The sequence below is a fragment of the Macaca fascicularis genome, chromosome 4 (assembly GCF_037993035.2).
Source record: "Macaca fascicularis isolate 582-1 chromosome 4, T2T-MFA8v1.1".
Taxonomy (NCBI): Eukaryota; Metazoa; Chordata; class Mammalia; order Primates; family Cercopithecidae; genus Macaca; species Macaca fascicularis.
In genome coordinates, this window is record NC_088378.1 from 77,295,288 (window position 1) to 77,309,953 (window position 14,666).

The window sequence follows — 14,666 nt, forward strand, 5'->3', positions numbered from 1 at the left end:
TTGAGAACCCACTCACTGTCAGATACTAAACTAAGTAATATTATTTTATTTAAGTTTCACATCCATTCTCAGAAAATGTCGTTATGTCTGGAAAAGCTGAGAAAGCCAAATTTCAGAGAGATTCATAATAATCTAAGTTCCTGGGCTACTAAGCGGCAGTGTTAGGACAGGAAAGCAATTCAGCCTAAGTTCAAAGCATGCATGTATTCCACCAAGATAAACTGAAATAATTCACTTAGTATAAAAGAAAGTAAAGAAAAATGTTTAAGTTGAGAGAGAAAGAAGTTCCAGTTTTAAGTTAGTTATCCACAGTACAGTGATAAAAGAAAATGAATTTGATTTATTTTGATTTTTAAAAATAAGTCATATTTATTAGGATTGGCTTATTACAGGATTTAGTAGCCTGTGTGTAGGGATGAAACAGATATTGTTATAGGACCAGGAATAATTTTCAATAAATTGAAAATAGAACTATATTAATTTAACCTAATTCAGCAGCACAAGATGATATTAAATAGTTAACAGAGTGATTATATTGACTATACATAATAAATGTTTGCCAGATTTTTCATAAATGAAGTAATGAAATAATATTAATAAATGCAACCATAGAAGCTTTTGTATTTAGGAATGCTTACTACATACCAAACAACATCTTAGTAGTTCACATGTGTTTTGTTTTGCATCTTCACACCAATCTACTAAATCTGGAATAATTATCTCCATTTTACAGGTGATGAAACTGAGGCTCTGACACACTAGATCACTTGTGCATGGTTACATTAGCAGGAAAATGGGAGAATGAGGATTTGAGTTCAAGATAACATGATGACTCAAAGCTCTTATCTGAACATTAATAAACAAACTTAAAAAATTAAAATTCTCTTTGGTTGTCAAAGATTATTTACATGGCCTCCAAGGATAGCAGCCCTCTGTCCACAGAAGTACTCAGAAAAATCACATTAAACATCTTTAGTTCAGGCATTTGGTAAACTTTCTTTACAGCTGGAATGTGGCACTAAGGATTATTAAGAGCTGGAACGTGGAGAAGACTGGAGGATACTCTTTGAATATTCAAGATATCTTTGAAAACAAATTTTACTTATATCTGTCCTGATGATTTTGCATGGAAGCTGGAATAGTAGTATAGATGATTTTCAAAGGTATATCTAGGACAAAGTTCCTGTAACAATTGGATGCAAACTCATCTAGAAGTTCTTTTGTAATAGATAATACATCAGTTGAAGTCTACAAACAACAACAACAACAAAATTGTCTCCAGCTTTCAATACCACATTGAACAATGTTTTATGAAGTCATCTATCATAAAAGGTGCATTTGTGAACCTTGAGTATTAATCATCTATCAGTTGAGGCCTGAGAAAGATTCATTATGGCATTCTGTTTGGATAAACCAAAACAGAAAACAAAGAACAAAATGGAAAGGTAACACTCTTTCCCCTAAACAGCTTCTTTTGGAGAAGTTTTTGTCTGTTTTCCTTTCCTATGATATAATGTTTTCATATACAATTATTTCAATATACCTGCAAGTACTTTAAAACAATTAGCTCATCACTTAAAGTCCACTCACCTATAACTACAGTTACTGGAACAGGAAAAAAGTACAAAATTTGCAGAGAGGTTTATCTATAACCAATTCCTACCAGTCCTTTAATATGACCCCTTTTATAAAATCACACTTTATTTGGTTTGCTTAACTGTAACCTGTTACTGGAAATATATGTTTGACAAAATGTATAAAATAATAGTCTATAATTTTCAACTCTTTCTTTTAGGTTTAAAACTAAACAAATAGCCTTTGAAAATACTACTAAAATTCAGGGCTTCTGACTTCTGGTTCCACAAGAAAAGCACTTTGAAGTCATCCCTCCATCTTGACAAATAAGAAACTAAACAAAATGAAAGATCAACAACTCTCCTTAAATCTTCCACAGAAAGGAGGTCACAGGACAAACCACTGCCCCCAAATTGGAGTGAAAGTTAGACAAATACAGAAAATCACAATTTACCTGAGTATAAACCCAAGAAAAAAAGCGAGTATGAGAATCAGTAATGGAATATGAAAGCCAGAACTGTAATTAATAAACTACTGGATGCTCAGTGTAGACAAATCTGAGAGTTAACTCAGGGTGACCCATTCTTAGAGGAGCACACATTAGCTCCACCTCCAGAATTTTATCAGGTCTTCACTCTGAATATTAGAGAAAAATTCCCTTGTGCTTCTAGCAGGGGAAAGGGAAAAGAAATAATTTTAAAATATGCTAGGGCATTCTGTTCTTCTTAAGCATGCCATAAGAAGGAAAGTTATCAGATATAAAAAGGGTCATTGCATAATTTTAAAGGGTTTGATAGTCATAACAATAACAATAGCATAACAGGACATAACAATCCTTAATACGCATGTTCCTAAATACAGAGCATCAAAATATATGAAGCAAAAACTGAGTGACAAATAAGGAGAAATAGATTGATTATTACAATTGGAAAATTTAACACCCTCGTATCAGAAATGGACAAATTCAGGAAGCAGAAAATCTTTATAGACATAGATGAACTTAACGACATCATCAAGCAACGGGATATTATTGACATCTATAGAATGCTTCACTCAACAACAGCAGATTCTTCTCAAGCTCATGTGAAACACTGACCAATATAGACTACATTATGGGGCATGAAATACACTCTAACAAATTTAAAATAAACAAAATTATATGATGTCTTCTCTCAGACCAAAATAGAATTAAACTGGAAAATAATGATAGAATGATACAAGGAAAATCCTCAAAGACTTGGAGATTAAACAACATACTTCTAAATAACACATGGGTCAGAGAAGAAATCTTAAGAATATTTTGAACTAAATGAAAATTAAGATGCAAATTATCAAAATTTGTAAAATTCAGCAAAGCAGTGCTTAGAGGGAAATTTATAATATTGAGTGTGTATATTATAAAAGAAAAGTTCTAAAATCAATAATCTAAGCTTACAATTTAGTAATGTAGAAAAAGAACAAATTAACTCCAAATAAAAGTAAAAAATAAATAATAAAAATAGAGCAGAAATGAATAGAATTGAAAACAGTACATCAGTGAAGAAAAGGAACAAAACCAAAAGCTGATTTTTTGAAAAGATCAACAAAATTTATAAGTCTCTAGCCAGGCTAACTAATGAAAGAGCAGGCACTACTATAGATTCCATAAACATAAAGGGATCACAAGGGAATATTATGAACAAATCTATGCCTACAAATTTGATAACCCAGATTAAATAGACCAAATTATTGAAAGACACAAACTGCCAAAACTCACACAAGAAAAAATGAATTATCTCTGAAAAGGCCTATATCTACTTAAAGAAATTGAATCAAGTAATAACCTTCTAAGATAGAAACCACCAGGCTGAGATAGATTTGACGATGAATGCTACCAAACCACTAAGAAAAAAATTACACCAATTCTCTACAGTCTCTTCCAGAAGACAGAAGCAGAGGGAGTGCTTCCTACCAAGGACTATGTGGCCAGCATTATCCTAATATCAAAACCAGAGAAAGTAATTACAAGAAAGAAACTGCAGACAAGTCTCTCTCATGGACATGTGTGCAAAAGCCTGAATATTGCCTCAGAAAATATTAGCAAATCAAATCAAACAATGTAAAAGAATAATGATGCACCTAGAATAAGTGGGTTTTATCCTAAGTATGCAAGGCTGGTTGTACATTAGAAAATCAATTAATGTACTCTATTACATCAATGGGTAAAGAAGAAAAATCAAGTGATCATATCAAAGAATGCAACACCCCTGTATAATATCTGAGAAAATGCAATACCCATGTATCACAAAAACTCTCCACAAACTAGAAATAAAGAGAAACTTCTTCAAGTTAATTAAAAGAGCTATAAGATAATACACTAACATTGCGTTTAATGGTGAGAGACTTTAAGCTTCACTTCCAAGATTAGGAAGAAGACAAGGATGCTTCCTCTCAGCAGTACTTTTCAACATGATACTAGAAGTCCTAGCTAATGCAATAAAGGAAATAAAAAGCATACAGATTGGGAAGAAAGAAACAAAACTGTCTTTGGTAACAGATGACACGATTGTCTATGTAGAAAATCCAAAAGAACTGACAAAAGAAATCCTACTAGAACTAATAAGCAATTATAGCAAGAATGCTGAATGTAAGTTTAACATACAAAAGTCAGCTGCTTTCCTCTTTACCAACAGTGAATAAGTGGAATTTGAAATTAAAAACACATTACCATTTACATTAGCAACCCCTCAAAAATAAAATACTTAAGTATAAATAAAATAAAACACATATAATATCTATATGAGGAAAAGTACAAAAAATGATGAAAGAAAGCAAAGAATTAAATGGAGATATATTCCATTTTCATGGATAGGAAGACTCAATATTGTCAAGATGTCAGTTCCTCCTAATTTGATCTATAGATTCATTGTAATCCCAATTAAAATTCTAGCAAGTTATTTTCTATTTTCTATATATCAACAAATTGATTCTAATGTTTAATTGGGGAGGCAAAAGACCCAAAATAGTCAAAGAAGAACAAAGTTATAGGACCAACAATACCTGACTCAAGACGTACTTTACCACAGTAATCAAGACATGTGGTAAAAGAATAGACAAATAGATCAATGGAACAGAACAGAAAACCCAGAAATAGTCTCACAAAAATATAGATAACTGATTTTTGACAAAGAACAAAAACAATAAAATGGATCAAAAATAGTCTTTTCAACAGATGGTACTGGGACAAATAGAAATTTATATCCAAAAAATAAATAAATAAATCCTGTCACAGACTTTATACCTTTCACACACACACACACACACACACAAATACACTTAAAATGAATCATGATCCTAAATGTGAAAAGCAAAACTATCAAACTCCTTGAAGATAACATAAAAAAAATTATGTCAACTGGGTTAATAAAACACTGAAGGTACGACCCCTTAAAGAAATACTTCATATATCTGGACTTATTTAAAATTAAAAACTTCCCTCTGCAAAAGATACTGTCAAGGGAGTGAGAAGACAAGCTATAGACTGGGAGAAAATATTTGCAAAGGACACAACTGACAAAGGTCTGTTATCAAAAATATCCAAGATATTATAACATTCCATGATAAGAAAACAATTTGACTTAATAATGGCAAAAAACCTGAATAGATTTTGCTTCAAAGAAGATATATAAATGGCAAGTGAGCATAGAAAAAAGTGCTCCACATCATATGCCATTAGGGAATTGCATATTAAAAGAACAATGAGATACCATTACAATGCAGACAAGGATGTGGAATAACAGGTACATTGCTAGTGGGTATGCAAAATGATACCATACTTTGGAAAATATCTGGAAGTTTCTAACAAAGCTAAACATTCTTTCACCATATGATCTAGCAATCATGCTCCTTGGTATTTACCCAAATGAATGGAAAAGTTATATCCACACAAAAACCTGCCCACAGACCTTTATTGTAGTTTTATTTGTAAATGCCAAAGCTTCAAAACAACCAAGATGTTCTTCAGTAAATGAGTGGATAAAAAACCATGGGACATCCAGATAATAGAATATTATTCAGCAATAAAAAGAAAAGAGCTACCAAGCCGTGAAAAGACATGGAGAACACATAAATGCTTCTTACTAAGTGAAAGAAACCAATTTGAAGAGGCTACATACTATATGATTCCAATTACACAGCATTCTGGAAAATGCCAAACGGTTGACAGTTAAAAGATTAGTAGTTGCTAGGGGTTGGGGAAGAAACTGGTGAATAGGCAGAGCACAGATAATTTTTAGGGAGTGAAAGTACTCTGTATGATACTACAATGGCAGGTATACTCCATGTCAATTTACATTTGTCAAAATCCATAGAACGTACAACACAAAGAGTGAACTCTAATGTGAATTATAAACCTTAGGTACTAATTATGTGTCAAAGAAGGATAATCAATTGTAACAAGGGTCCCACTCTAGTGCAAGCTGTTGTGGGTGTGTGCAGACAGGGAGTCTAGGGGAACTCTCTATGTACTTCCCACTCAATTTTTCTGTAAACCTAAAACTGCTCTAAAATATAAAGTTTATTAATTATTTTTAAAAATAAAAGGGTTTTAAAAATATTAATAGAAAAAGAAATCTCTCACTTAGCTATCACGCAACCTAGGTAAAATGTAAATCAAACCACATCATTCTCCTGCTGAAAACCTCTCAGTGACTCCCACTGCTTGCCTGAGTAAGCGTGGTACATGTACCTTCAGTATGACCTGAGACGATTTAAAGAGCACCATGGATAAACATTTTCTACATTTTTAATTGTAATGCACTTATTGTAAAGTGTATTACAAATATAAAACTAGAATAACAAAAAAAGTAGAAGTTGAATAACCATTTGCTGATTCTCTTAATCTGACTTTTATCTTCATGCAATGGTATCCTGCACATTGCTGAATAATCTTTTAACAGCTCAACTTCCTTATAAAACATTCATTTTCTTCCATTAATATCTATGATAAAATTAGGGGTATTTTCTGCTACTGAGGGGAGAATTTTAACCACCTGAATGTTGAGGCAGTTAACACTTTTAAATGATCTAGGTTATAGACTAAGTTCCACATAACAACATAAAATGTTTTATAGTGCTAAAAATATTTAAAATGATTTAAAATAATCATAAAACAAGCACAGCAGCACACTATATTAGACTGACAAAAAATATAACTTTCTTACACTTGGTAAAATCAAATTAAAACTTTTACTTTTTAGTCAGCCTTTAACAACTCAAATGCTTAAAGCAATTATATTTAAGGGAATTTTATATATATATAAATGAAATACATTTATTTTATAAATAAAACAAATTTATATAGTTTTTATATAAATACAAATCTTATTTATATATAAATAAAATTATATATACAATTTTTATATATATTTTTTGTAATTTTATTATATCTTTAATTTATTGGCCTTTTGCTACTGGTTTAACTGTAATACTATACATTGCTATGCAGTTGTAGCATAATTTTTCCCATGTATGGAAAGATAGCAGTTACTATAAGAAAGGTTAAAATTTCCAGTCCTTGCAAATTTGAAAGGACTAGAAATTTTAGAATTTGGAAAGATCCAGAAATGAAATAGTTCTCTTCTTGTATTGCATGATAGTATTGTTAAATAAGAGGAGACTCCATCCATTAAAGAGTATAAAATCATTCCTAACCAAGGTGAGAAGGTGAGCAAAGTACTGACTGGTCTTAGATAAGAAGTGGTTATGAAGTAATTTTTACTTCATAAGAACACTATTTTACTTTTTCTTAAGCTTGTATTTTGGAGCCTATGTTTCTGTCCTTTCATATATGCACTAGACTGAACCAACAGAAACGACAGCAGTGTCCCCTTCTTATCCTTGGCACAGAGCCACATGATCACATACACTGCTACAAAGTAGATAATTTAATAAAAATGCATGGAAACAAACACTTTCAATTTAAAATCTTTTAAAAATCTCTTTTAAATCTGTCAATTTTATACATATCTTGTTTCTCTTATTAAGATGCAACAATGGTAAGATTGCTTTATATATACTATTATGATGTCATCTCTTATACATATACATATTACATATACAGTATATAAATCTTTCAAGGGGAATCATAGTCGTGACCCACAATATTTCACTGATGTTTTAACATTACGTACATAAAAGCTATGCTGAATATACTAGTCCTTGATTTTCCATTACATTAAATGTATGTAGTACACTACTTCTCTTTGTCTCAGCCCCAAGCTTATTTAAAATGTGTCTCCATTTTGATAGTTCTTCAATTGTGCCTCTCTTTTTTATGGAAATAATTTCAAAACAATATTTTCTGGGTGTTAGATTTAAGTATTAGTCCCAATGCTGCACCCTTCCCTTCATTTGCTCTCTTTTCTATGTGAGTTTGCAGTCCTTCCCACTACTTTGACTTGACCATATGACTTGTGTTAGCCAAAGAAATGCAGCAGAAATGAGAATTTGCTGGGTGTAACTCTTAATTGAGGATACATTGTGTGTTTCTGCTTGTTCAGCCCTCTGCGATCACTATGACAGCTGCTGCCCTCAACCTGAAAACCAGAATAAATTCAATTAGATCCAGAATTAGTTTAACGCATATCGAAGAACCAAGTCCAGCCAGGTCTATAACCTAAAGCAGAGCCACCCAACTAAGCCCAACCTAGATCAGCCAACCTCAGCTATCCTGCAGATGTGTGAACAAAAATAGATGATTGTTATTTTAAGCCACGGAATTTTGAGGTAGCATGTTATGCTGCAGCACTATGGTGGATATATCTCCTGACAAATGCACTCAGCAAACCTGCAGCAATCTTGGGAGGTTCTACCTAGTAAGAGTTGCTTGGCTAGAGTAAAGATTGAAGAAGCAAGCACAGTTGTGGAGACATGGCATTTCTTTAGCTGCCAAAGCTTCTGGTCACATAAGTGTTGATGTGCAGGCAGCAAAAACAGGTGAACTTCCATAAAAATCTTTTGGTATGGTTCAGTATTACTAGTTTGAAGGCATTCAAGCCTGGTATACTTGGTCTTCCCAGTAATTCTGTAAGTTAATCGATACTCCCAAATAAACAGTTTTCCATTAATTAACTAGAGTAGATTACGTTGCCTGCAGCTAAACCTTGAATAGAGACAATAATTAAGTTGACCTAACTTTTACTTAAATTTTGATTTGAGTATTTTGTCCTTTTTAATTTATATTATTTTTAAGTAGTGAGATACCAATCAGATAACTGGAATTCAAGGCCCATGTCTGTTTAATCAATTATTCAATCTTGGGTAAATCACATAAACTCCCCAATCCCCACTTTCGTCATTGGTAAAATGTAGAAAATAATTAGCAAACTGCTTCCAGAAAGCATTGTTAAGAATAACATACTATTAAAAGTCACTTTAAATACTTTTAAATAAGATCAGGAGACACACACACAAACACACACACACACATATGTATATATACACATATATTTATGTATGCACATATTCAAATGTATGTGTATGTTTACTATCACTATCAGCTCTAATGCACTGAAAAAAAATGTGCTGTGGGTTTATTTCTATTTCAAACTTGTTCCCAATTAAGAAAACTTTTTTTCACAGTTTATGATCTCAGCTACTATGTGGTCTATATTCATTTTCTGGTTTTAGATCAATAGAAAGGGTAGTATTATGAAACATGGTATGATGCCTAATTCATTCACTAATCTATCATGCTCACTTGCCAATAGAAAAAAAATGAAAGAGATGTGTGCTTGATGTAGAATGAAAAAGAAAGTTATAAATAACCAAGCAACTGTGAGTAATTTTAAGTTATGAAAAGTAAAACCTTAGAGATGACTTTCAGATTTTAGTTTCCTTATTAATATTCATTTTTCTCCAATAGTATATGTCTGCAAATGACTGGAATTAATAATTAATCAAAATGTGGTATCTTGTGAATACACATAGGAAAATAGTTTCAAAGACTTTAAAACATAAACTGCTTATATGTAATAAAATAATATTTTAAATATTTTATTTCATTTTTATAACTTTACAGAGAAAGGGAGGCATATAAATGGCAATGATTTTCAGTTTGTTTCACTCAAACCCATCTGAACATAAAGAGTAGAAACAAAATATAATGCTCTTACCAGAAGAACTGTTGCCGAGCATGAGAGTGATGTCGTCCCCTGGTAATTGTTACCCCAGTGTTTAGTACCTAGTGATTACTGCTTCAACCAAAATCTGGTGAGCCTTATTCCATGCCTAGCACATAACTGCCAGGGAAAAGGTGGAACAAGTAGATAAGGTTCAAACTCCAAGGTAGCTTATATTCCAATGGAAAAAGACAGACAGAAAGCATGTATACAAGTAAATAATGTAAGTTCAGATGAAAATATTTTGAAAAAAATAAAATCAGCTATCACTATAGAGAATAAATAGGTAACAGTAGTAGGCAATAAAGTCATTTTTGAGATGGTGACATTTGAGATAAGACCATGATGGCGGATTTATAGCACATTCAAATGCTTTCTACTGTAGAAATAACTCTGTAGAGGGATAACCTAACTGATTAAAACCCGTTTCACTCAAAATAAATTTATCCAAGATTTGGAGATGGCTGTGGGTAGAGATGGCTGGAAATAATAAGGACGTTTCAAAAGTAGGTACAAATATTTAAAATTCTGATGTATGGACAACTATGCCTGAGGTAAGCCAGACCTGAATGTAAATTTCTTTTGATGACATCAGAGTGGCCTTGGGCAAGTCACTTCATCTCTCTCACAGGATCTACTTCACAAACTTGGATTCAAGACTCTAAGACAGTCATAGCCTTGTTTTCACAAGGTGAAAACCACTTTATTATAAAAGTGTAACAGACGAGTTTGCATATGCTTGTTTCACTGAAAATAATTAGAGGAATACAAAATAGAAAAATTATATGGCTAAGTTTTTGATAAAAGACAAGTGATGAACAGGATTTAGATTTTATATGGGAGTCATTGGGAAGTTCAAATCAGTAGAGGCAGCAGGCTCCTCTTTCTCTACAGACATCCCTCTGTTGTAGCTTTGGATATACCTGCTATAGGGTCCTACTCTTAGGTCTAATGGCTCTTGTTCACTGTACCATTAAGAACACAGCAGATGCTCACAAATGCAGGCAACTCCATGAAAATTTCACTCATATTTTGATAAAACATTTGTGCTTTAGTATTAACTAAAAACAAACCAACCAACCCACCAACAACAACAAAAACTCTGTATTATTCGAAAGATATGACCTCAAAATCTCTTTCCAGTCAGACTATATGTGTTTGGATTAAGAAAAAGCAGCTAGCCTTTTGCAATACCATGTAACACTATAAATTCTAGCTACTTTACATTCTGCCTCATGTATCTTTAACATAGCCTATAGCTAAGTTTCAGTTGTAAGATCACTGTAGCTAATGAAAATATATGACTTGGAAAAAGTTTTAGAAACCACATTTATCTGTAGTTCTGGGATATGGAGAAAAGAGCATTGTTTTTTACTTTAAACAATTTAAAAAATCTGATTTGCAAGTTACTTAGGAAAAAGGAGATGCTATTTTAAAGGTTTTCTTTAAAAATAATTTGTAATACTATTGGGCATACCTTCAAAACATCCTTGTCAATTTCTTCCTAAATTACTACATTCTTACCACTAGACTGAAGTGAAAGTTTGCAAAATACCAACTCAACAGTAAGGAATTATTTCAATCTCCTTACATAATTACTGAGTAGCAATTATAAAAAAGCAAGACTCTGGGGTATAGAAAGATAAATAAGTACTCAAAAGGCATTGGCAATCTAGGTAAGAAAGCAGAAAAATGGTGCAGGAAGAGCAAGCCTGTTAGTGATCTTAGAAAATAGTTAGAAAAACTACTGCCCTGCTTATTTATTTACCTGTTTCATTCCCTGTAGCGGAGAGAATGAAATCACCAGAGATTCAGGTCCTTCAACTTTAAAGTACCTCAGAACCTTTAGAGTAACTTTAGCCAATAGCCTAAATCCAAGCTGAAAAAGTGGGTCTTTAGAATCAGCATCAGGACTACTGTACTTTATCTTCTCCACCTCTCTAGTAGGCTTCCAACAGGTGAGTCATTAAAATGGTCACGCATTCTCTATTACTTAAAACCAGTGGAGTAGCTGCAGGACTACTTCACAGATTCTGTGTCCACACACACACACACACACACACACCCTGGCCTTCTCCACAAGCTATATAACTGCAGAGGTCATGGCAAACACCTTTAACTCAATTTCCTATTTCACACTTACTTTCATCTAGAAGTAGGTAACAACTGGGAGGTTAATGCCATAACTGCAGCTGAAAAACAACAAGAAAAAGAAGTAATTTCTTACTGACACTTTAAACAATTTTAATCCAATTTTATTGCGTTATAATTTACCCAAAAAGCACCTATTTTAAATGTACAACTTCATGAGTTTTGACAAATGTACGTATCTAGTCAACTTTTATAACATCAAGATACAGAATATTTCCGTAGTTGATTACTTATTTTATACTTAGGATAAAACATTACAAGTTAGATCTAGTGTAGAGTGAAAGGTGTACACATTTTTAAAGCTTTCTATATATACTGCAAAACTGCTTTCCAGAAAGTTGTTACAATTAGCCCTGCTCTCAATTGTGTATGAGAATGCTAAATTTAGATAAGAAGTCATTGTCCTATTGGCATTTGTCTTGTCTTTTCCAGTGAAAATTGAATTTTGAAAAAATGAAGGAAAAGAGCTTTCAAAATTATTTCTTTACTTGGACAATTAATATCTGTGAATCATATGCAAAGTGAGATCCTTAGGAGCAAATTGAAAGCATGTTTGGAATAGAAACTACTCATGTTTTGGGGAAAAAAAGGTAATTTAACAGAAAAATTTCAACTTATTCTTTCAAAAATAGAAAAACTATCACTGAGCTAGCATTTAGGTATAAGTACCTTTCTCTTACAGCAATGCTATTGAAAAGGCAGTCCATGAACCAGTCATATCAGCATCACCTGGAAACTTGTTAGAAATACAAATGCTTGACCACACTCCTGGCTTCTTGAATCAGAAACACTGGGCTTTGGGCCCCTCAATCTGTGTTTTAACAAATGCTCTAGTTGATTCTAATGCAAATTCAAGTTTGAAAAGCACCATTTTATAGGGTACTTTATACATACAAAAACATTTAAACTTTTTCCAACACTTACTAGTAAATCCAGCACTCAACAATCACCAAATTTTTTTCAGTCTTTCCTTTAACCCCTGAGATCTAGGTCTCTTATCTAACGTAGTTGGGATCATCTCTTAAGATTCTTTTTAAATTTAAAAATACATGACTGCTATGTGCAAAATGCTGTATTTGGGGCTATGGCATATACAAAGAAGTAATGTATCATGATCCCTGACTTCCAAGAACTTATAATTTGGTTGCGCAGGAATAACATAACTAACCACGCAGTCTCAGTTGGTAAGTGTGAAATGGATGACACAGATAATAGGCCATGTAGTTAACAGAGAAGATAGAGTTCACTGAGGGTTTTGGAGAACAGGTTGGGCTTCTTTGAAAAGAAGCAACATGAGGTGTGCATCAGAAATTGTATAGGTTTTAGATAAGCTAAAGCAGGAAGTGATTTCTGGTGAGAAGACAGCCAAATTGAATGAACTAAGTTTTAGGGAGTGTGTAGCTGTTTAGTTGTGCTAGAAACTGCAAGGAGGTATTTACTTTGAGTGGTAAAAGAAGGCTGAGTCAGAAGGCTATTGGAAAATCACATCAATTTTCCTGGGCATTTGTGAAGTATGCAGTTCTTGAAAGTGGTTCTGAGCTCAGTAGAAAATAAGAACACTATGGTAGAATGGTTTGGCTACACAAATCAGATCACAAGATCCATATTAAAATGAAACCAAATCAGTTCAGCAATCTCAATCAAGTAAAGGTAGACATGAACTATAATAATGTTCTTGAAACTCTCAAATTTATTCTCAAAATAACAAAACTAAAAATTGCATGTTCGTTACAAAGAAAGTTGTAGTCAATGCTGTGACATGTTATTTTATTTTATTTTATTTTTTTTTAATTTATTTATTATTATTATACTTTAAGTTGTAGGGTACATGTGCATAACGTGCAGGTTTGTTACATATGTATACTTGTGCCATGTTGGTGTGCTGCACCCATCAACTTGTCATTTACATCAGGTATAACTCCCAATGCAATCCCTCCCCCCTCCCCCCTCCCCATGACAGGCCCCTGTGTGTGATGTTCCCCTTCCTGAGTCCAAGTGATCTCATTGTTCAGTTCCCACCTATGAGTGAGAACATGCGGTGTTTGGTTTTCTGTTCTTGTGATAGATTGCTAAGAATGATGGTTTCCAGCTGCATCCATGTCCCTACAAAGGACACAAACTCATCCTTTTTGATGGCTGCATAGTATTCCATGGTGTATATGTGCCACATTTTCTTAATCCAATCTGTCACTGATGGACATTTGGGTTGATTCCAAGTCTTTGCTATTGTGAATAGTGCTGCAATAAACATACGAGTGCATGTGTCTTTATAGCAGCATAATTTATAATCCTTTGGGTATATACCCAGTAATGGGATGGCTGGGTCATATGGTACATCTAGTTCTAGATCCTTGAGGAATCACCATACTGTTTTCCATAATGGTTGAACTAGTTTACAATCCCACCAACAGTGTAAAAGTGTTCCTATTTCTCCACATCCTCTCCAGCACCTGTTGTTTCCTGACTTTTTAATGATCGCCATTCTAACTGGTGTGAGATGGTATCTCATTGTGGTTTTGATTTACATTTCTCTGATGGCCAGTGATGATGAGCATTTTTTCATGTGTCTGTTGGCTGTATGAATGTCTTCTTTTGAGAAATGTCTGTTCATATCCTTTGCCCATGTTATTTTACAAAAGCTGTGTTACGACCATATTTTGTGCAACTAACACCCAAGCATTTAAAGATAAGGTAGTTTAATAAGACTCAAAAACCCTTTGACTGTACTTGTGGGACATTAGGCTAGTTGAATGAGAAAATGAGACTCAATGACCTACCCCA

At 33.2% G+C, this 14,666-nt stretch overlaps 1 long non-coding RNA gene across 9 annotated transcripts in view; it reads right to left on the reverse strand.

The window, feature by feature from the left end:
• The window catches only part of LOC102119720 (uncharacterized), a 1,100,133-nt gene that overhangs the window by 395,667 nt on the left and 689,800 nt on the right, over positions 1-14,666 (reverse strand). For 6 of the 9 annotated variants that reach the window (XR_006697342.3, XR_010586309.2, XR_010586308.2 and 3 more), the window contains one exon: positions 11,878-11,926. The exons of the other annotated variants lie outside the window; for them this stretch is intronic. This is a non-coding gene — a long non-coding RNA (uncharacterized lncRNA). The remainder of the gene's footprint in view (positions 1-11,877; positions 11,927-14,666) is intronic. 9 annotated transcript variants of the gene reach the window in all.